General features: G+C 36.8%; 1 long non-coding RNA gene across 1 annotated transcript; it reads right to left on the bottom strand.

Moving 5' to 3' along the window:
* Nucleotides 1–6,581: 6,581 nt before the first annotated feature.
* On the bottom strand, nucleotides 6,582–23,905 carry LOC105737949. The gene is made up of 3 exons (XR_001113664.2): nucleotides 23,657–23,905; nucleotides 7,152–7,320; nucleotides 6,582–6,900 (listed from the first exon to the last, which is right to left on the bottom strand). It is a non-coding gene; the product is annotated as an uncharacterized LOC105737949 (long non-coding RNA).
* Nucleotides 23,906–23,941: the final 36 nt, after the last annotated feature.

Here is a 23,941-nt window from a genome sequence, read left to right on the forward strand (position 1 = left end):
GAACAACTATCCACCCTGCAGAGGATGGCAACATAGGGAGAGAAATGAGTGGTGCACATCACTTTGTCCAGAGTGTTTGGCCAGGCCGGGTATGAAAGGCACTTAGGCTGGATACCTAGGAATGTCTAATAGCAGGTGGAGCAGACAAGAAAGGAGGCCAGGCTCTAGTTAAGAAGAGATTAATTATGGTTTGGAGAGAGCTGTCCATTCATAACCGGGGGGCTACAGAAGGCAGAAATCATTCCCCAATGGGAGAAACTGTTAAGAGATTGAGTGAACTCCAACTAAGAAGGCCTATCAAGGGACAGAAGGCAGGGCATAGAGAACATTGTGATTTAGAAGTTATACAGCCAACTACCTTCTAGGTACTCCTGTGCTGTCAGACTATTAGAACAAGACCCAATTCAAAGTTCTATTCAACTTTGAGACTTAGGCTGCCAGTACTCCCACCAGGTCACATTTGGCTCAGACAGCTTTATACAGAGAAATGAAGGTCATCAGCATAAAGATAGAGATGTTCAGAGCTTAAGGAGGAAAAGTAGACGATATCATATGAGGACTGAAAGAGGCACTGGGATGCATAACACTGTATTAAGATGAATATTACAAAGCTGAAACAAAGAGTTTTTAAATTCTAATTTACATTTCCAAAAGTTATGTGCACAGATACTTGCACTGCTTCATTTCCTCTCCACATGGGGGTCTGGGTGGCTATCTGGAAGAAAAGAAAAAAGCTTATCAATTATTTTTTTTAGTGCCCTGTTGAACACATCACTGCATTTTAATCTGGGACAGATGGTGGAAAATGGCATCTGGTTAATCAGGGGTTCATAGATTATTTGGTGATACAACTTAACTGTGCTGATGAAGAAATGAGAAATTGTGTGTCTTCCCTAGAGCAGCATTATAAAGCATCCTTCCTGGTGTTTAAAATTGATTGTGCATTATATTGGTTAAAGAGTGGCATTTTGAAAATAAAATTAGGGCTGATTTGCATTTGTGTTGAAATAGTTGCACAGGCATTCGATAAGAATAGTTCTTTTTTCTTTTAGAACACATTTACAGTTTACATTTATTTATATTAACTCAATGTTTTATTCAACATTGTTTTAAAAGACAAGACAAACATGGATATAATTACTCATAAAGAAAATAACCCTTATGAGTGAGAATGGTTACTACGTATTTCATTTGGGAAAATAAAACACAATTTTTTTTAATTAATTAGGACACAGGCAATACCTCAGTAAATGTACCAAGGTAATTCAATTTTATAACTGACAATTTTAAAAGGCATTTTGAAACATCATATATTATTAATTTTTACATCTAGAATTGCACTTGTAGATGCTATCAGAATACTTGATCAATATCTGTTTATTAAGATTTAAGCTCCATGACTTAGTTGCCTTATGTTTAATTTATGTGTATTTCCTTGATTCATAGTCTGTAGTAAATTCTGATTGCTTAGATCTGGGCAAAATGTCTTTAAAATTATCAATAACTTCCGGGCAGTAAAAAAAAATGAATTGCATGTTGATGGTAAAAGAAAACAAACTGCTACATGTGATGCATGCAGATTTATTAACTAAATAAGCCTTCATTCCTCCTCCAAATATGATTGAAATTTATAGTCTTGCTAGAAAATTCTATTTTCCAAGAAAGTGTTTGCAAAGACATTTGTATAGTAATTAAAATAGTTACTTTTCCAGTAATTATAATAGGGAACTTGGAAATATGCAAAATCATAATCTTATTTTATTTATGGTATATCATATTATCTTTGAAAAGCAACTCAGGTGACATGAGTTTCAATCTCCTAAATGAAAAATATGTTGCTATTGTAGAATTGGCCTTGTAAGATGGTGTCAGAGATAAAAATCATAGGAAAGTTCATAGATTTTGTTTTTAATTTTTAAGTTATCATTAATGGACTCTAGGAAGACATAATCCCTCCCACCTCCACCACACACACATCTTAAAAACTTTACATTTTAAAAGGCCAGGCAAATACTACTGAGACAGAGAAATATACAGTAAGCACCTGGTCGTAAATTTAACCATAACCATCCAGAAAGATCAGTTATAAAATGGACATTCTGGGCTGAGTATCAATCGTTAAATAAATTAAACTTTGTCAGGAAAGGGAGGGAACTGAGTTTCTAAGTGGGCCAGAGATGAAAAGCAGGTTTTGTGAAACACCTAGGGATGCTGCAATTGAATAGCCTGCAATTGGAAGGTAGATCTAAGAAGTAAAAATACTAAAAAAAAAAAAAAAAAATTAAGATACTACTTTGTTATAAAATAACTTGATGATTCTGTGTTGATGATACATGAATCAGCCTCCTCCCATCAGTACAGTGAACTTGGTCAATGAACTGACTCTAATGTGTGCCTCTTTGCCCCAAACAGTTATACGGCAGAAAGTCTAAGCTTTAGAGCTGAATCCTATGGGAGAGGGCATAGCATTCACGTATCATGACAGACACATATTCATTCTATGCCCCATAAGGGGCAAACACCATTCTGGGTACTTAGGGCATGAACGTGGAAAAAAATAGACCAAAGTTTTGAGGTGTGGAGTATATATTACAAGAAGAGAAGAGAGAGGATAAACATATAAACAAATAAATAAACATGTTCCGGATGGCAATAAATTTTATAAAAATAACAAACCAGAGGCAGGAGGATAGAGAATACAGGGATGCTATTTTAGAGAAGGTGGTCAGGAAAGATCTTCCAGGCACAGTGACATTTGACAGAGACGTAGAGGAAGTAAACAATGAGCTATGTGGATGTCCTAGGGAAGTGTACTACTGGCAAAGGAAACAGCAGGAACAGCTCGGAGAGTTTCTGTTTAAGGACCAGCAAGGCAGGCAGCAAGTGAGGCTGCAGGGCTATGGGCAGAAGGAGGATGATGGAAGATGATGGCTCAGAGCTGGTGATAGCAAAGAGGCGAGATCAATCAGAACCTTTTGGCTGCTCTAGGAAACTTGGCTTTTCCTTTCACTGAGGCAAGAGGCTACTGGACATTTTTTAGTAGAGTGATGTGATCTGGTTTCTCTTTAAAATAGCTTATTTTAGCTACTCTGAGGAAATTGAAAAGAAGGAAGACAACAACAAGCTTTTGCAACAATTCAGACCAAGGGTGCTAAGAGTTTGGACCACATTTCTAACAATGGTAGTGAGAAATCAGTGTCTATTCTGATGTGAGAGTCAATGGGATTTGCTGATAGACTGGGGGTAGTGTGTGACAGGAGAGAGAAGTGAAGAGAAGTAATCCATGACGCCAAGTTTTCTGATCCACGTAATTAAAAGGATGGAGCTACCATTTACTGAAATGGAGTTGATAATGGGAAGAAAGTAAATCTGAAGTCCATTTGGGGGGCATAATTATTTTGAGATACTTCTTAGCTATTCATGGACAGATCAAAATATGTGACATGCTTATCTTGAAAAAAAAAACTGAAGAATAAATGAACTAGAGGAATATGGTAAGATTACCAGATAGGCCTAAAAATCACCAGAGTTTGTGAATTTCCTCCAGTGGATTAAAAACTCCACCAGAAATGAGAACAATTGAGTTAGAGCAAGAAGGTAGGGATGTTTGGTGAAGTGGTTAAGGTTTGGAAAAATTACTTAGAAATATTTTATCTTCTATACATTATAGGAGTGGGGATGTTATGGCCAACTGTGTAGCTTGGAAAAGTTCCTTAGTTAATTCTCATTGCTTCTACTCAATATGCATTTCATATAAATCAGAGAGAACATCTCTTTCAGGTTATATCGGGAGCATTCTCGAACTAACACCCAGAAATCGGCAATTTAGGAAGGGAGGAAAGGAATATTCACCGATTACCTGCTATATTCCAGACACCGTGCATGCTGCTTCACACATATTATCTTAATTGATCTTCCCAACACATTTTTGAGATGGAAACTCTTATTTTCATTTTAGAGGTGAAGAAAGGTTAAAGGTTAAAGATTCATCTACTTAACATAGCTAGGCAGGGATAGAGCATAGAATTTGCCTTATCTGCCATCATTTCCATCTGAAGAAGTTGAAAAGCTGCCTCCGAATATTTTGGTATGAGATGGGGTACATAGATACTTGCTAATAACGTGTTCGACTGCATTATGTCTGGACAAGAATATATTAAATTCAGAAAAGAAATAATTTTAGGAGTGTAAGCTTCATGGGGATTTAGTCCATGCTGTCTTATATACAGGTGTATTCTATTTATTCACTCACCTAATATTCATTTGGTGCTTACGATAGGAAAGGAGGTTTTTGGTTTATTTTTGTTTGCTTGTTTGAGACACAGTCTCGCTCTGTCACCCAGGCTGGAGTGCAGTGGCTCAATGTCAGCTCACTGCAACATCCACCTCCCTGTTTCAAGCAATTCTTGTGCCTCAGCCTCCCGAGTAGGTGGGACTACAGGTGCGCGCCACTATGCCCGCCTAATTTTTGTATTTTTAGTACAGACGGGCTTTCGCCAGGTCGGCCAGGCTGGTCTCAAATTCCTGTCCTCAAGTGATCCGCCCACCTCAGCTTCTCAAAGTCCTGGGATTAGAGGCATGAGCTACCACGTGGGGCTAGGCTAGGAGTTATATGCTCCATAGTTAAATAAGATACAGTTCTTGTTCTTGAGGATTTCCTATTTTATATATGTAGACAGCCAGATAATAGCACACTGTTTCTGCTTTAAAGGCTGCACTCCTCTTGCCTGTTTAATATTCAACTGCCTATAATCCAGGGCTTTGCAAAAAATCATTCACTGCTTTTTTGCAGTGATCAGTTAATCAAGCAGAGCCACAAAGGGACTCAAGCAAGGAAAGTAGAAGGCTGGCTTCTGGAATACAGGAAAAGCCTCCGTTTGCCAGAGCCCAAGGTTCTAAATACAGACAAAGTCAAAGGCTGGGAAGAAAGCAATGTATGCTCATAGATAGCATGGACCCAGGAGATCAGCCCCAGGGATGGAGATCAGATGGAAGCCAACGTTGCTGGTCTAAATAGAGGCAGACCAAGTTTAGAAATTGAAGCACAGAAGTTCAACTGTTTCAAAGAGATTTACTGCAGCTTTGAAAAATACGAACTGAAAATCAGGGGTGAGTGTGGCAGGGCCCACAAGCTCTCAAAGAAAGAGAGGGAAGCACTAACTGGGCAGCCTCTGTGTGGCTTCTTAGGCTTTAGACCCTTCTGAAGATGCTGTATATCTTTCTCTATCAGGACCCAGGGAAGCTGGGTTGTTCCCTGGGAATACTTACTGCTGCACCAGGAGGAAGAGACAGCTACAGTGCCCTAAGTCCCCAGCTCCAGTAGCCCTTAAGGATCCCTGGTCTACTTCAGCTCCTCTTTCAAAGCTGCCTCACTCTGAGTAGCTTTTTCTCCCTCTAAGAGAGGCCTATTACCCTTGCTGCTGCTGGTGGTGGTAGTGGGTGTGTCCTAGATTTGTCTAGTTGTCTGGGTTTGGGGGCTAGATCTTGTATTGGAGTTGAACTTCCACTTTTATTAAGGGGCAAGGCTCTTGACTGAAATTTCTTTGGTAAACTCTTGTTCCTAGAAAAAATCCAGCATTGGGCTCCCTTTCATTGACCTTTTCATTCTGCGGATACTAAGCCTCATTCTTCTCCCAGCTAGACTCACATGCCTTGGGATATTGCCCGGTTCTAGGAGGGACAGTAGGTTATATCATGATAGCAGTGGATGAGCGTGGTGCTGTGAGGCTGGCTGAAGTGGCCCTCGATAAAGGTCAGAAACAATAGACAGAAGGGTACACCATTTATACCTACTAGTAAAGTCCATTGGTGGTAGCCCATGTCTGGATAGAAAAGCAATAGCCCCTTTCAGAGGATGGAAGTTAAAATATTAGTTATAAAACTAAAGAAAATATTTAGGCCACTAGAAGTAATGGGTCATTATGATTATTAAAACAACAATGACAACATGCAGGCTAAGGATATCTTTGAGATATTATAGAATGCCTGAGTAGATAAAATATGAGGCAAAATAAATGGCAGGGAATAAATGGATCTGTTTAGTGGATGACTTACTATCCAAGATGTAGCATAATTTCCACAAGGCTATATTCTAAAACATGCAGTTAATGCTGTAAGCACAAAAGTATAAAATGCACTGGGATCTCAATAAGCCAAATGCACTGTAGAGTCCAGTGGGGTTGATCTTGCTGAGGATGGCCATACCTCAACAGTTTAGTCTCCTAGACCTTAGGTCATTTGTATTATCTGATAGCATAAAGGTATGTGGCATAATGGAATGAGCTAAGCACCACATTGGAGAAATCTCCCCGGATACCCAAGGATCCCCTAGGACATTTCATTCTGTTCGTATCCCACTACCAGTAGAAGACAGAGCAATCTCAGATGCAGCCTCTGCCAAACTCGAGATTCTTTTGCCAGATCTTTATGTCATCTCAGAAGAATAGTATTTGTTTTTTTTTTGTATCCTTGTCCTAGATCCACTTCACATTGTGTTAAGCAAAGTGGCCGAGAAAATGCAGAGTTATTTCAGGCTGAGACCTATATCGGATAATCATAAGGGCTGTGTACACCATAGGATAGAATTCATTTGTTTTATCTTTCAACATTTAACACAGGGAAAGATTTAAACATAAATTATTTGATTGGCTCACTCAGTTACTTGCAAGGAAGCTCCCGAATCACTATATGATCCTCATGCTCCCCCAACCAATTCCTGAAACTTGGAACTGAAGCATTTTTTTGGAAACACCAATGCAACAGAAATAAATGCTATTACCCTGGGATCAGTATACCTTCTTCTGACCTGTGCTTCCCTCTCTCTAGGATTGCTCTCCACTGGGAAATGTATCTTGTTCTTTGGCCATTCTCATGCAGAGACACTGTTCCTTCCCCATATACCTGTTAGGATTCAGAACAAGAAGTCACTTAACTCTTGTTACGTAGAATAGTTAAGAGTACACAATTATTCAGAAACTTGTAACTTGGATGTATTTAAATATAAGAAAAATCTGTTTGGAATCTGACCCAGGTTTGTAGTTCATGGGTCAATCAGAAAATTAGGCAGGGTTTTAAATGATGTTTTAACTGCTCTGCAAGGTGCAGGCTAAAACCTTTCCTCTAGCTGGATGCTTTAAAAAGAAAGAACTCACCCAGTGCAGCTCCCTGCTTCCAAGTGTTGACTCTTCTCCAGAATTTGCTTGCTTTTGTCACTCGCCAGTGCCTTCGGGTGGTTGTTTTGTAGTTTTTCCAGCATTTATAGTTATTTTCTTTGGGAAGGGCAGTCTGATTGAAGCTTATTCACACATTTTAAAGGCATCCCTGAGGAAACAGCAAGAAAAATTTGCACTGTTAACCCTTTACCTTGTGACCAAAAAGTTTGTAATTATTATATACATACCCTTTCTTGGCTTTGATTCTTTTCTGATATGTGTATCAGAAAAAAATAAAGGAAAAATAAAAGAAAGGCAAGAAAATGAATGGAAGAAAGAGATAAAATAAGGCTTTTGATTAATGTATAATGACATATCCACAATTACAGTATCAGGCAGAATAGTTTCCTGTTCCTAAAAGTTTCCCATTCTCTGCCTAGTCATCACTTCCTCCCTCCTTTCAAACTCAAGACAATCACTCATCCTTTTACTCTCTCCATAGTTTTGTCTTTTCCAGAATGTCACATATTTGGAATTGCGAAGTATGTAGCCTTTTCAGACTGACTTCTTTTACTTAGTAATATGCACTTAAGATTTATCAATACATTTTAATAGCTTCATAGCTCATTTTCTTTTAGCACTGAATAATATTTCCTTGTATGGATATACCACAGTTTATTCATCCATTCATCTACTGAAGGGAATCTTGGTTGCTTCCAAGTTTTGGCAATTATAAATACAGTGCTGTAAACATCTCTGTGCAGGTTTTTATGTGGACATAAGTTTTTAATTTATTTGGATAAACACCAAGAAGTGCAAATGCTGGATCATACAGTCAGAGTATATTTTGTTTTGTGAGAACTGCCAAACCAAATGGTACAGTGGCTGTACCATTTTGTGTTCCCACCAGCAATGAATGAGAGTTTCAGTTGCTCCACATTCTTGTCAGAATTTAGTGTTATTAATATTTTCAATTTTAGCATTCTACCAGATATGTAGTTGTATCTCATTGTTTTTTTTAATTCTCAATTCCCTAATGACATATACTATTGAGAATACCCACAATTTTACAACATGGTATACTACCACTGCTGCCATTACTTGCAAACACCTAATTAAAACTTTCTATGTACTAGGCACTGTGCAGAGTTCTTTTCATATATTTTCTCATAACCCTACAAGTCAGATACACCATTATTATGCATTTTCAGGAAAAAAATCCTGAAGTTGAGAAGAGTTAAGTACACTGCTAGTAAATGTTGAATCTATGACCCTGGGGTCTTTCTTACTCCAAATCTCATCTTTTAACCACTACATACATTTTTCCTCAAAGTGTGATCCCGAATCTCCTACTTCAAACCAAGTAGGATGGTGATAAAAATTCAAAATTCTGAATTGTACAATATTACAACAGAATCTTCATGCTGGGTGTGGATCTGGAGTGGGAGAAACTGAAACACACTCAAGATTAAGAGCCATTATGCTACCATTCTAGGATTACTTGAAGTCCAAGTAGCAGTTTTGATGCTTTGTTTCTATCTTGTATCATGTATTTCTCTTTGGAGTATATTTACAAAAGCCCTGTTATTTATATAAAATAAATTATACTAAAAGCATTGAGATTATATCTTAAATATAGGTGAATACATAGTTTTTCTATGTTCCCTAATTAAGGATGCTATAAAATCTTTTCCTCATACACTTCTACACTAGAGATAAATTTGACAACAGGGGAAAAAAAAAACCTCCAGTCTGTCAAACATCTACTATGTATCATTCTGGTGTAGTCTGAATGTTTGTGTCTTCCCAAAATTAATGTTTTGAAATCATAATCACTAAGTTGATGATATTAGGAGGTGGGGCCTTTGAGAGGTGATTAGGTCATAAAGGTGAAGCCCTCATGAATGGAATTACTATTCTTATAAAAACACTTTAGACAGGTAGCTTGCTCCTTCCCACACCTGAGGACACAGCAGGTGCCACCTATAAACTAGAAAGTGGACCCTCGCCAGACTCCAAATGTGCCAGGGCCTTGATCTTAGACTTCACAGCCTGTAGAACTGTGAGAAATCATTTTCTATTGTTTATAAGCCACCCAGTTTATGACATTTTTGTTATAACAGTGCATAGTGACTAAGATATACTTTGTGCTAGACAAATTGAACAAAGATCATACAAAATACTTCTAGCATTATCACAGATTTATCTGACTATAAAAGTCTATTTAATGTATTTGTATTGGAAAGAAAAACTGAATATATTTGCATATTTTACTATACTATATATACTATATATATGCATATATAGTGTGTGTGTATATATATAGTATCATATATATGCTATACCATAGTATAGCATAATATACTATATATATAGTATATTTCACAATAATTTCAGGCCAAGGAAAAAGTCATTATTGCAGGCACTCTATGAAAACTTATTAATTAAAATAAACAGACACCTATTTGTTGTGGCTTTTGATCCAAGACAAGACATTATTAAGGATATTAACAGTAGAATTGCCTGTGTTCAAATCTCTGCTATGCTTCTAAATCATTGTGGAACTTTGGGCAAGCTTCAGTAACACCTTTTAGGTCTTGGTGTACAAGATTCTAAATGGAGACAAGGAAAGCCTCTACGCTCTAGAATTATTGAATTAAAGGAATTAGACAGTGCCTGATTCACATTAAACATTCAAGAAATGTGAACTATTATTATTTTCACTATTATTATTCTAAAAAAAGGGAATTGATTAAGAGTGGTAGATTGGAAATCATGGCAGAATGGTAGTGTGAGACCCAAAAATATTAGAATATAAATGATATGTGACAAATCCATAGTGTAAAAATTGAATACTCTGAGAATGAAAAACTGAAGAAATCACTTTTCATGGAGTGGGCAGGGATGCATGGCTTCTTTGAGGAATCTAAATAAACTTGAAAATGTTTTTAGGTGAAAAGAATGTGTACTTGGAGTGGGTGTCCTCAGGGATGTACAAATTTAGAAACTTTAGCACTTTTTGGTAGATAGGGAAACCCCATTTGGACCCTCAGACACAGCCCACTGTGTCAAGACTTGGCAGTTTGAGGAGAGATGGTGCCAAGGTAGGCACTGTATAAGAAAGGAATCTTAGACACATGAGGAAAAGGCGTCCTTTCTATACTAATTAAAGCTCAACTCAAATAGCAAGCTAGAATCCTATTTGCAGCTAGAAAATTGCAGACTGAGTACTACAGTCTTTTAAACAAGCCTGTCACTGAGTTCACAAAGGTAAGAGGCATTGTCACCTGAAGCCACGAATTCTGCTAAGAAGAGCATTAGTTGTTCTCTATATCACCTAGACTGTTTAGTTCTGCAATCAATAAGAAAGAGTGGGCTCGGACCAGGACCCATTGCTTTTCTCAGGTAAATTTGGAATTCAACAAATAGACCGCAATCTACAATTTTCTCCATAAGGCAGAATGCAGGCTAAGTTGATACAGTATTTACCAGCACGGAAATTAGTTAATGGCCTTGCGATGAGGATCTCAGTGACATAAATCCCCATTCTCTTTACAACTTCTTGAGTTTGTCTTGGTGTTTGCTCACTCTGAGGAGATCTAAAAAACAGTGTCTGCATTTTGCTTTCAATGCCATAAACACATTTTGGGAGGCAGGAGCAATTTTATAGCTGTACCTGCACTGGAGAGAGAGCATGACCCTGGAGAGCTAGAGGTTTATCATCACTTTAAAAAATAACGGTTGAGAAGGAATTGCTCTAAGTGTAGTCTCTGTCTTTTATTTTATATTTTTTAATAGCTACCTCTTATTGAGTGTTTACTAAGAGACAAGAACTCTATTAGGCACTGTTTAAACTTTTATTTTAAAATGAAACACAGATACAGCAAACCACACAAAATTATTATAAGGCAAATACCATGTTAACTGCTACGCATGTCAAAGAATGAAACCTTGCTAGCCATCTGGAAGTCTCTATACATTCTCTGTCCCCTCTGTCTCCAAAAATAACCACCCTCTTGACTTTCATATTAATCTTTTTTTGCTTTTTTATTGTTTACCATTTAAGTGAACATCCTAAGGCATTATAATATAGTCATCAATTTTCAAATTGATATGTCTTTTAGCTCCAATATCATCAACGTGTCATCTCCCTTGTTCCCACAAACTCCTTTCCCTTAAAATGAATCTGTTGACAAATATAGGCCACTTGTTGATTTTGCCCCAGGGTGGATTTGATGAGTATATTGATATACTCATGGTGCCAATTTACATGTTCTTCTCTTCTATGCATTTCCAGCAAGTGGCAGCAGGACCCTTAATCAAACTCAGCTTTTATATTGTTTGCAACACTATAGGTAGCACTGAGTCTTTCATCAGGAGGCAGATTGATGCTTAACAGCAGGTTGGTTATTTTCTTGGTGATTATAAAATGGTAATACTCTAATTCTACCCATTATTTTTACACATTAGCTCAAATAATTTCATATGTAAGGTAATTCTTCTTTTCACCTACAATTTGGTTACCCAGTGGCATAACTCCAGAAAGGACAGAACTGAGGTTTTTATGATAGGTTTTGTGATAATAAATTGGTTCCCTATCATCCTCAGAAGATCAATTAGGATTTAAATTTATCTGATGGATCCCAATGCACTGTAATTTTTATCCTTATTGAAGTGCTATTTTTTCCTTCTTCATCCAGGTGGAGCCTTTTCAAGGTTAACTTTTGATTCCTCTTGAACTAGTAGTCTTTGATTCTTCCCATGTTGGTTCATAACAAAATGTTTCAGATGTATCTTGTATGCTTCTTTTCTTATATCTGTATTCAGCACTTTTCTAAGAAACTCTGTTTTTGTTTTGTTTTGTTTTGTTTTTTAACACCACAACCTGGTTGAAAGTGATAGTCATTGCTACTAGGGTTGCCAAAGTTAGCAAATAAAAATACAAGCCATGTAGTCACCTACTTGGGACATACTTATACTAAAAAATTACTCGTCGTGTATCTGAAACTCAAATTTAATTGAGCACCCTGCATTTTATTTGATAATTAATTTATACCAGGTCAGTCATTATTTTTAGACTGAGTTAATCTAGGCCCTCTGAGAAGCAGGTGCAAGTGGATGTGCAAGAGAGTTATTGGAGAAAATGTCTGTGAGGGAATAAAAGAGTGAATGGAAAAAGCAGGAATAACCCTTTGACTTTGATGTAGGCTTTACTGCTGTGAAGGTCAACGGGAAGAAAGGAGAATAGATAGAATCTCAAACTGTAGTTCAGGTCTAAGAAATATTTAGGAGGATTCTCAAACCAAAGCTGTCCAACAGAGGATTCCCACAAGCCCTATGAGGGGGACTGCTTCAGTATCTCTGCCGCCTGCACTCAGTCATTTGCCTAGCACAAGCTGTGGGAACTATAGTCTCACTGCTAATGCTGTTGTGCATTAGGAATGAGATAATAATGATATCTCCAAATCAAAATTTCCAATTCAATTTCAGGGCTATTTTCTAAAGGAAGTTCTTCTATTTGCCTCTTCTCTATAGTGAAAACTATAATTCTTAAAGCCTTGGAGATTAGAGAGTTAGAACATCTCATAATTACTCATTTACTTTTCCAACATTATACACACAACAGTAACTATACAAACATTACCACCATCCATTATAAATATTGAAAATATGTTTTCTTGCATATGCCATCTCATTCTCTCCATTTGGTTGTACTAAATCTATATTGGCAGATAATATAGCTGTTATGTACTCTTTCCCACTTAACACTCAATTTGTCTTATTCCACAATAACTAAATGTGTAATCCACCATAATTCTTAGGCTTATGTCTCTCCAGTTCTGGAATGTTCGCAGTGGCTCTTAGCGACATGTGGTATTGGACAATTGAAACATGTCTGGTCTAAGTTGGTATGTTTGTAAGCATAAAATACACACTGGATATTGGAAATTTACTATACAAGGTAAAATCTCATAGATAATTTTCATATAGATTATATATCAAAATGATAAAATGTTTAGTGTGTTGGGATAAATAAAATATACCATTGATTTAAATTCTTCTGTTTCTTTTTACTTTCTTCAGGTGGCTACTAAAAAATTTAAAATTACATATTTTTTTAATGAATTGCGATGTTCCTGTTAATTTTGTTTTCTAAAACTGATTTCTAGAAGATTCCTTTAAAAAGTCCCATGAGGACAATATTCCTTGAGTGATTGCATGTTGGTAACAGTCTTTCTATGACTTATAATTGAAATACAGTTTTACTGAATATAAAACCTCTGGTCCATATTTTCTTTTCTTGAATATCTTAATTATGTTACTTCATTTTTTTCTCTCTAAGATAAAGTGTTACTGTTGGAAAGTTTAATAATAATAATCTTAGTTCCTTTTTAAGTCAAGTATTCTTTTGCCCTAGATGCCCAAGTAATTCTTTTTTTTCCTCTTTCTTAATTTTACTTGGTGTTGATTGTGTTATATTAATTTTATCAGTTACACTATGATATTTTTCAGTAAGTTTAAATTGATTACTTTCTTATACTTTTTTAGTTTTTTTTTTTTTGTTCTTTTTTTTGTTTTTTGAGACAGAGTCTTGCACTGTCACCCGAGCTGGAGTGCAATGGTGTGATCTCAGCTCACTGCAACCTCTGCCGCCTGGGTTCAAGTGGCTCTCCTGTCTCAGCCTCCCGAGTAGCTGGGATTACAGGCACTTACCACCACACTCGGCTAATTTTTTGTAATTTTAGTAGAGATGGGGTTTCACTATGTTGGCCAGGCTGGTCTCGAACTCCTGACCTTGTGATCCGCCTGCCTCGGCTTCCCAAAGTGCTGAGATTACAGGCGTGAGCCACAGCGCCCAGTCAGGATTGAGGTTTTTTTTGTTGTTGTTGTTTTTAAATCCTTGCTTTTTTCTGTCACTCAGAAACTCCCATAACATTCATGGATCTTTTTTGCCATCTATAATATATGTCACATTTTCTTGAAACCTCTTTCTTTATTTTCTAATTTCTTTTTAGTGTTAAATATTTTTCTCCTTCTCAACTTGATTTCCTTCAAAGTGTTATTTTTATACTTATATCCTCTTGTTTTCCTTCTAGATTAGTCTTATTCCTACTATGCTGTTTCTTTTATTTCTAATTTTTTCTTGAGTTTGATCTCTTTTTCTAGTTCTGATTAATGTTTTTTTCATGTGTTGCATGATTTTCTTAATGTCCTTTAGCTTATTTTAAAATAATATGTTACACTTCTGAAAATATTTTGAGCATGACATTTTTTGGCAGGCTTATTTTGTCAATAGCAGAAGTTGGCAAATTTCCTGTAAGGTTCAAAACTAAATATTTTACACTATGTAGGCCATATGGCTTGTCACAAATACTTAGCATTGCCATTGTACCATGAAGATAGTCATAGGCAATATGTAAATGAATGAGAGTGGCTATGTACCAATAAAACTTTATTTCTAAAAACAGAAAGTAGACTGGTGTTGGCCTCTGGACTACAATTTGCCAGTCTCTGGTCCATAGGAATTTCTTTCTATGTTTTCTTGTAGCAACTTTGTTTTGGGGGCTAAACTTTACATACATGGCATTTGAGCTTGATAGTTTTCTGTTGCTCATTTTTGTATAAATTTAGTTTTTTTGAACTTTTAGATAGGTAAAAATTAAGACTGACTTTTCAACCTAAAGGAGATCCTTCTTCTCTTGTGATGTAACAGTAAAAAAATATATCTATTGGCTTGTTTTCATAGATTTCTTATATCTATTTACCTGGAAACAGGTTTGTCTGGATTTTCTCTTTCATCATTTTTATTATGTCTATTCCATTCAATTTTGACTCCACTTCTAGTAGTTTATCCTCTGTATGGGGTCCTGTTTTGGAAAGATGCCTGGAAGGTTACTTTCAAGAGTTCACAGGATCTAGACTGCACCAGCCACTTAAGACCTTGACATAGGCCTGCTAAGAACAATGAAACAGCTGAGATTTTATACTGCTTACAAGCTAATGAGTTAACCCACCAGTTTTATGGATGTTGGCAAAAGACATGAGACTCTGAGGGTCAGAGACAAAGAGTTTTACTACTCATAGTATAATGAGTAGGATGAACATGAGCGTATTTGTGTGAGTTCTTCTTCTCCTCAGGTCCCATGGGAGAGGTAGTTGAGCCAGATGGATGCCTACCCAGACAGTAGTTTGCAGTATATAGAAGTGGAACCCTGAGCTTAAGGAACCCAAATCTTTTATAATGGGGAGTAAGCATGCTTGTTTTTTGTTCCAGAGGAAGACATTATCTTTTTTTATACTGAAGAGTAATAATGCTTGTCCTTTGCTCCAGAGGAAGATACTAGTCCTTCTTTCCAGGTTAATTGCTGCACGAATATTCTTTAAAAGATATTATGAAACGAAGGTCATTTTCTTCTGGTAAGAAATGCAGAAATATGAGGGACCAATTTCCTGTTGGGAAATGGGCTTCCCACAGGGCCCATTTTACTCACTGTTGGAATGCACAAAACCTCTCCTAGTTCCACTCGGTGTTCTTATGTTGGTCCACTGTAGTTTCTAGTGAATATCCATTGACTATTTGGGGGTTACTTTCTTAAATATTTTGGAATTATCACATCTGTAATTTGCCCTACTGCTTTCTTCTGCATTCGCTCACATAGATACAAGGGCACCCACACTGTGCGGCTTTTGGTGTTTACGGATTTGTATAGGTATCTAGTTATTTAGAAGTGTTGTAAATGTTGTACATTTGGTTCTGATATCTAATTCTCTATCTAGCCTAAACCCATGCTGTCATCACAGCAGCCTATCTTCCCAAAATAACCCTTTCAAAAAAAGTATGCCAAGCTTGATTTTACTTTTTTTGAAGTCCTCATTTTGAGCATAAACTTTATTTTTCCCTAAAATACTTTTATTTTTCCCTAAATTACTTATTTCTAAGATCTTCCTAAGTTGCATAAAAATACTTTTCTCTCCTCCCCCTCCCCCATACTAAGTGGTACTAAGTTGTTATTATTTTAAGTGGAGGGGCCAATGTTTTCTTCCTTTGCTTTCTATAAAATTCTGTATCCTATTTTCTTGCTATATTTGTGTACCACATCTATCAGCAATTCCTCTTACCCTCTTTCCAAATATGTTGTCAAAAACTAGCAAAGCAGATAAACAAGCTTATTTAATATGTGCAGAGGATGTAAAGCAAAAATAACTATGTTCTGAGATTGAGCATAATCTTAGAAATTTCTATTGACTTTATGATCCTTTTGGCAGTATATATACAGTCTAGAGGAATTTAAGCTGTATTTACAACAACAAATATTTTATTCAATTTCAATATTTCCTCAGCATTTTGCCCATTATAGCTCTTCCTCCTCCAAATTTAGTATAGTGTTTATATATTAGGTAAGAAATAAATTAGGAGTGATAGTGCAAACATAATTCTCTCCAAATTCTCCTGTGAGCTCTCCACACTGGAAGCTTGGTACTTCATAACACGTAGTACCTGCTCCTAAGCAGTAGAAAATTCCATGCTTATCTGGCTTTTACTTAATGTTTTAGAACTAAGCAATGTCTGATGGGTTCTTACTCATATCCAGCATCAGTAGATCAGAGGAATATCAAGATTATGTAATTCCTACATGTCAAGTAGAGAAAAATAAAATATTCTGGGACAACAGAAAGAGAAAATATATTCTCCCTGGATGATCCTATTCAGTAAAATAAAAAATACAAGCTTATAGGAGGTGCTAATAGAGCTTAATATTGAGAGGGTGAATAAAGATTTTTTTTTCAAAGAACATTTCCTCTGAGGCTCCCCCTACTTAGGCAAGGAGACTGATGTAGACCCCTACCCACCACCCCCTGCACACACACACACACAGTTAACTCCAGTCCCCAACAGAATTCCTCTCCACTAAGCACTGATATTAGTAGAAAAGATAAGACACCACATATGACAATTAGGATGCTGAACAAGCTATTAGGTTGGTGTAAAAAAATTGCGATTTTGCCATTACTTTTTTTTGAGACAGAATCTTACTCTGTCACTGAGGCTGGAGTGCAGTGGTGCCATCTTGGCTCACTGCAACCTCCACCTCCCAGGTTCAAGTGATTCTTCTGCTTCAGCCTCCCTAGCAGCTGGGATTATAGTCACATACCACCACACCAAGCTAATTTTATTTATTTATTTTTTTGTATTCTTAGTGGAGACGGGGTTTTGCCATTTGACCAGCTTGGTCTCGAACTCCTGACCTCAAATGATCCACCCGCCTTGACCTCCCATAGTGCTAGGGCTATTATATTTAGTTGCAAAAACCACAGTTACATTTGCACCAACCTAATATTAGAAAATAAAGGCATTCAATTGTGCAGTGAGATAGACACTACAAAGAGTGAAAGAAGAAAGTCCCTGTGAACTTGCGATGGGAAGGTTGTGAAAGGTGTTGAGTCCTAATAGATCAGTTATATTCGGGAAGATGAAAATGTGAGGGGATGCCTTCTCCAGGTGAAAGGTCAGGGGACCCCTGAAGAGAAGAGGACGGCCCATTTGTCCTATGAGGCTTTTGATGTCCTATTAACTAAGATTAAACACTCTTATAAGTGTTGCTCAGTAAATCAAGTTGCTAACTGAAGGGTGATTTTCTAGTCATTGATTTGTAAGAACTATCATACCTGTAATAGATTCTCTCCTCCTCCTCCTCTGATGCTTACTGTCTAATTGTGGAGTGTAACAAATGATAAAATATTACAAGGCAAGGTAAGCTTGAAATTAATTAGTAATATCAAGTATAACTTACTGACAGAGGAATGAGGAAGTTACACTTTTGACTGCATTCTAAAATTATACAAATATATAGAAAACCAATGGCAGGAGCAAGATTTAGGCATAACCAGTGGGATTTATGGTATTTCATTTCGTGATTCTTATGAAGGTGTTAATAAACCAATGAGACTTACTGCACCCTAACATCCCTAACAACTTCGGAATGTATTCTCTTGGCGTTTCCCTTTCCTCTCTTTTTCTCCTCCTACTCTACCTTGTCTCTTCCTCTTCTTTCTCTTTCTTCTTTGATTTGGAGAAAGATCTGTGACTTTAGTAAATATTTAGATATGCAGGATAGAAACTGAGTGACTTAAACATTTCCTTATTGTCCCAAAAAGACATAGATGTGTGACAGATTGACAGACAGATGAATATAAAAAGGGATATACACTAGCAAGCAAACTCATCGTGTCTATAGATTAAACAGAATTAAACAATGTTCAGTATTGAAAGATGTGTTTTAATGTGTCTTACTTCAGTGTACTTTGCTTCCCCTGATATCCTGAAACTATTATTTGTATAATCACATGACTCTGCGTGGTGAAAGGAACCCAGAGACTTGGCCTCAAGTTTCCTTTGGCAATAGTGGAAGAAAAATGCCCAGTGGTAGAAAGTCAATTGGTAGAGACAATGCCAGGGACTCTTTAATGTCAGTGGATGATCTAGGGCTATTGCACCTGAATCTTTGACTATCTCTTGTTTTCTAGAGGAAAATTCACGGGAGAATTTGAATCTAGTACTAAATCCTTAAAAACAAATTGAACATCGTGGAAGTGTTAAAAAAAGATGAAAATCTTCCCTTCCAAAAATTAGTCAAGATCTTACAGTAGAATTTTCTCTTTCAATTTGTAAAAAGATTTTCCAGAATGGGAAATGTGCTTTGTGCTATTCTGGGAATTTTATAAAGAAAGAAGGTGGGTAACCACTATGAAGTCTAAATCTAAGAGAAGACTCAGTAATATTGTACTTTTCAAGGAATAAAGGAAGATTATTTTGAATCATTAGGGAATCTTGTCTTGGTTATGAAATGAGAAATACCAGATTCAAAGAAATTTATTCATCACAGGCAGACATTATCTCAAAAGGACAAATGCGATGCCAATGTTTCTAAATATTCCTCCATACATAGCAACCCTCTGTCATTTGTAGACAAATCTGATTCAGAAAACTTTATTTTATTTCTAAAGAGTTGTGAAAATCAGGAAAAAAAATACCATTAATATCAGCTCAAAGAGATGATGGAAGGCATTTTTATTCTTTTTTACCATCCCAACATAACCAATTCATTAAGTGATGACTCTTAAAAAAGAGCAAAATAAATAAACACACATCCCTTGCTGGGCATCTAGTGGGTAAACATAACAACAGCAGGTAAATTTCTCGTGTTCTCAAGTTGTTTTGGTGTTACAATTCAGCTATATGTATATAGAGAAAAGCATACACGATAAAATAATCTGCGTTGTTTTACTGTCTTAATTCCTGCATATATGAAACAGAAAAGCTGTGGGGTGAAAGGAAGATATGAGGTTTTAAATATAGCAAAAAAAAAAAAAGAGAGAGAGATTTGACAACACTGGACCTCAGTAGGCATGGGCAATTTGTCAATATCTTCAGGTCTCCAGAGAGCAAGAATGACTCTCAGGATATTGCAACTCTGTCTGCTTCCACCAGAGATCATAATTGGGCTATGAATTTTTATAACAGGAAAATCTTCCTGTCAAGGACAGAGACTGACAAAAAGTTTAGTTAACTGATATTGAAAGAAACTCAGAACAGAATGAGTAATATACATGGGCATCATATATATATAGTGCCTTTACTTCTTTCTTCTTTTTTTTCTTTAAAAGTAAATTCCTGTTATAGTTTACTGGTTAGAGCTTCTAAAATGTAGCTTGTTTATGAGGATTGCTCAGCATACTGGTTTTCTGCCCAGGGACATGATATGCATTTTGGGGAATACAAAAGCCGACTGAGGTGAGTAGAGGTCATTCGTAAATCGAAACCAAATGATAGCAGAAGATGTGAACTAAAGCTATTTCTTTATCTGCAAAGAGCTAATTGGGCACATTTCAGGCCAAGTCTCTGAAGACACAGCTCGTGAACTCTGTCTTCTTGATGCTGTGCTCATTATAGACACTCAATAGAGGACTGGCTAATGCTAGGGAAATCCCCATCAAGGTGGCCTTTACATGACACTGCAGATTTACCTCAGGAAGGAGAGCAAAGAGAAGGAAAATGCAGTGTGGGCTTCTAGCAACTAGCTGCTTGTGGAGTACTATTTGCCTTGTCTAATTGATCTGAAACTGAAGAGTTTGTCTCTAAAGGATATCCTACTTCACAGAATCTCAAGGGACATTTGTCTTTCTGACATATCAGCTGTTAGCTAGACCTTATTTCTTACTTGCTTGTTTTTAGAGTAAATTTTGGTTCTTTGGTCCTGTGTCTGCTATTTGAGGTGGAGGATTAAATACTGCATAGATGACCTATGTATGTATAGAACAACCTAATTTTGCCACAGATACCAAAACACTATAACGATAATCTTCAATTAATCCAATTATTATCTAAATTTCATAACCTGTCCTCAATTATCTACCTTAATATTTCTAGGTAAAGAGAGATGTACTGCATTGACTTCCTGTTTTTAAAGGGTAAAACAGCAAGAGAAAGAAAGACATTGTAGATATTCACAATGTTGTATGTGAGGTAGTTTTTGAATGACTTCAGAAACCCAAATGAATATATTGAGAAAGCAGCACTGTGAGTTCTGTCTACATGTGAACCCAAAACTAGGATTTGAGGTAATCCATTTTCAGAAGGAAGTGATGGAGTTTGAATCCTAGGAAATCTTCCTGAATAAAATGGCCATGTATTGTAAAGTTTAGATATTTATAACCCAACATAGAAGGAATTTTGCTAGGTGATCTCTCCAGTTCCTTTTCGGTTATGAGAGTCTGATTTCTTTCCATGAAAAGCATAGAAGAACTTCCTTTACTATTATATGAATGTTATAAAATGTATACTTGTCCATGAATTAGCTGATCAAAGATAATACATAAAAAATTTTCAAAATACTCTGTGAATCTTTTTTTAAAAAACTCTCTTTAAGTAGATTTTTGTATTCAGAAATGATACTTTGTAAATACATTTTAAATTTCAGATTTAAACATTATCAAGACAAAATTGTGACTATATGTGTATGTAAAACTAGAGTGCACTGGAAAATGTGGTGGATGGTAAGGCCCTTTTGCAAGATAATTAACTTATCTATTGATTTTGTTTAAAAAAATTCTAAGTACTTAATTGACTCTCCTACTAAAATTTAAACATATACAAATAATTTTTCATTCAGAGGATAGGCATTTGATTTATAACATCAACATATCATCATAAAAATTTAGAGAATGAGAATATCTTAATGGGCACCTGGTCTAAACATTTTAATTTTACCAGGTAAAAAGGTGGAAGTGGCTGGGCATGGTGGCTCACATCTGTAATCCCAGCACTCTGGGAGGCCGAGGTGGGCAGATCACGAGGTCAGGAGATCAAGACCATCCTGGCTAACACCGTGAAACCCCGTCTCTACTAAAAATACAAAAAATTAGCTTGGTACGCTGGTGCGCGCCTGTAGTCCCTGCTACTCGGGAGGCTGAGGCAGGAGAATGGTGTGAACCTGGGAGGCGGAGCTTGCAGTGAGCCGATCGCGCCACTGCACTCCAACCTGGGTGATGGAGCGAGATTCCATCTCAAAAAAAAAAAAAAAAAAAAAATGGTGGAAGCAAGAGATAAGTGACTTCTCTGTGTTCTATACCTCCATGCTCTGATGGACCAAGAACACCAATCTGTTGACATCTAGTCAGGTACAGAACCCTTGTATCTACATTGCATTAGAGTTATATCTACTTTAGTGCTTTTAAAATGTTGTAGACATTTGATTGTGAATGGATGTTTTGCATTTTTTCTTTAAAAATAACATCATTAGAAACCATACAAATCAGAACCGCAAATCCTTCTAAGGTGTAAGGTATTCCAACATTTCTTGTTTGGACGTTAGAATTTTTTCTTCAGCAAGAAATTAAGTTGAAAATGAAGTAGAACATCTTATACTGTAATTCAAGTGCAATACATTTAAAAAAAAAAAGTGTTTAAATTGGGAAAATCCGTTTACATGTGATTAAGTTTTAATCAGTGCCCTTAACCTAGATCTCAACAGCTAAAAATGTTCTTAGCTTGATAAAATAACCACCCATCCCAAAGGACAAATACTTAAATTAAATCAAAGAAGCATTTTATAAATAAAAAAATTCACACACACATACACACACAGACCCCCACAATACATGAAGCATATAATAATGTATGTCTTTACTTATAATGAAGTGGATTTTATACTGAATTCAGAACATAGATGTAAGTTCAACAGTTGAACTAAATCAAATAAGTAATCTTATATAAAAGGATAACTCCCTCCAGCATATACTTATCCTGTGTGACAGATATCTCTGTAATAAAGTAAATTCCTTCAACTCAAGCAGATTATCCGAAATGGAAACACACTGAAAGGATGAATATACTCAAATAATCAACAGAAGAGCAAAATATAAAAATGGGAACATTTTCTGAGTAATGCAGACGCCCTCCCTCCAAAAAAATTACATGTGAGGGAATATCTATATTGTCACAATTACTGGATAAGCTGCCCAATAGCTATTATACTGGTGTTTCATTAAAAAATATATTTGCTTTATACTTTTGCAACTTGCAAAGTTATTCCTAGCAAAAAGTTATTTCTCCTGAAACAGAATAAATAGGTCATTCACAATATGCACTGGAACACATATTTTTGTAAAACAAGATCGCCACTCACCTCTAATTCTATCTTTCTGCTGGTGATTACTGATATATTTATTTTAAAACACATACTTTATAGGAACTATCGTTACAATTAATATTTAGGACAACATTGTAATTCATGTTTTAGAAACTACTAAGGCAGGAGGACAGCTCCTACCATTCTACAAAAGTCTTTCAGTTAAGAAATGATTAATTAATGGACTGAGTGGCTCAAAGCAGGGAGCCAGTCCTTAGCCAATAAAGCCCAACTCAGTGCTACCCCACTGCCCCATATTCTCTGTCCTCTCTGCTGGAACTGTCTTGTGCTGAATACATGAACACCTAAATATTCAACTCACTCCCGCCATTTCTCTGGTGAGCAATCTCCTACAACCTGTGCCTGAGACTTGGAGACTGTTTGTGGTCCATGGGCTTTAGGCGCCCCAGGGAAAGCCACGTGCACTAGTGCATCTGGATGAACTGTGGACTTTGTCTATCCTCGAGAATTCAACTTCCTAAGAGCTACATTGACTCATTGATTTGTATCCAGGCTCCGGGTTCCCAATTCCCACACAACATAAGCTCCCTGCAGCCAGGGAATTCGGTAGGTTTGACGTGTTGTTTAGTCTCTCTCCCCTGCAACCCTCTCTCTGAGCCTCACAGTGTGTTTGGCACGTGGTAGGTGCTCGGTAAACCTACTCTGAATGGGAGAGAATTGTGTTGAAGAAAGGAAAGGCTGGGAGGCCTTAAGATTTAAAGATTTTCCTATATGTGTCCAGGAAGAAAGAAAAAGAAAACAAAAGTGAGTATCAGATTCTTATCATCATTACAGTTATTATTGTTTTTAACCAACCTTTAAGAATTCCACTGACATTACCCAGGCAGCTGGTAGGAGAATCTGGGTTGGAGGCTAAAGGATGTCCATTACCCCAAATCAGAAGGTGCAGAACCTCAGGTCACAATCTGAGACAACCCCTCGGGTCCCGACAGGTGTTGCCCGCCTCCCATTGGGCTCCGGGACCCCGGTCCCTGACTGCCCCCTGCCTTCTGGGGCGCTGGAGCATGCCCAGTGGCAGAGCTGGAGCCACCGAGGGCTTTGCACGGGCGCGCTCCGCTTCTCCGGGTTTTAGCAGAAGCC

This window comes from Nomascus leucogenys, chromosome 20 (genome assembly GCF_006542625.1).
Source record: "Nomascus leucogenys isolate Asia chromosome 20, Asia_NLE_v1, whole genome shotgun sequence".
Lineage (NCBI taxonomy): Eukaryota > Metazoa > Chordata > Mammalia > Primates > Hylobatidae > Nomascus > Nomascus leucogenys.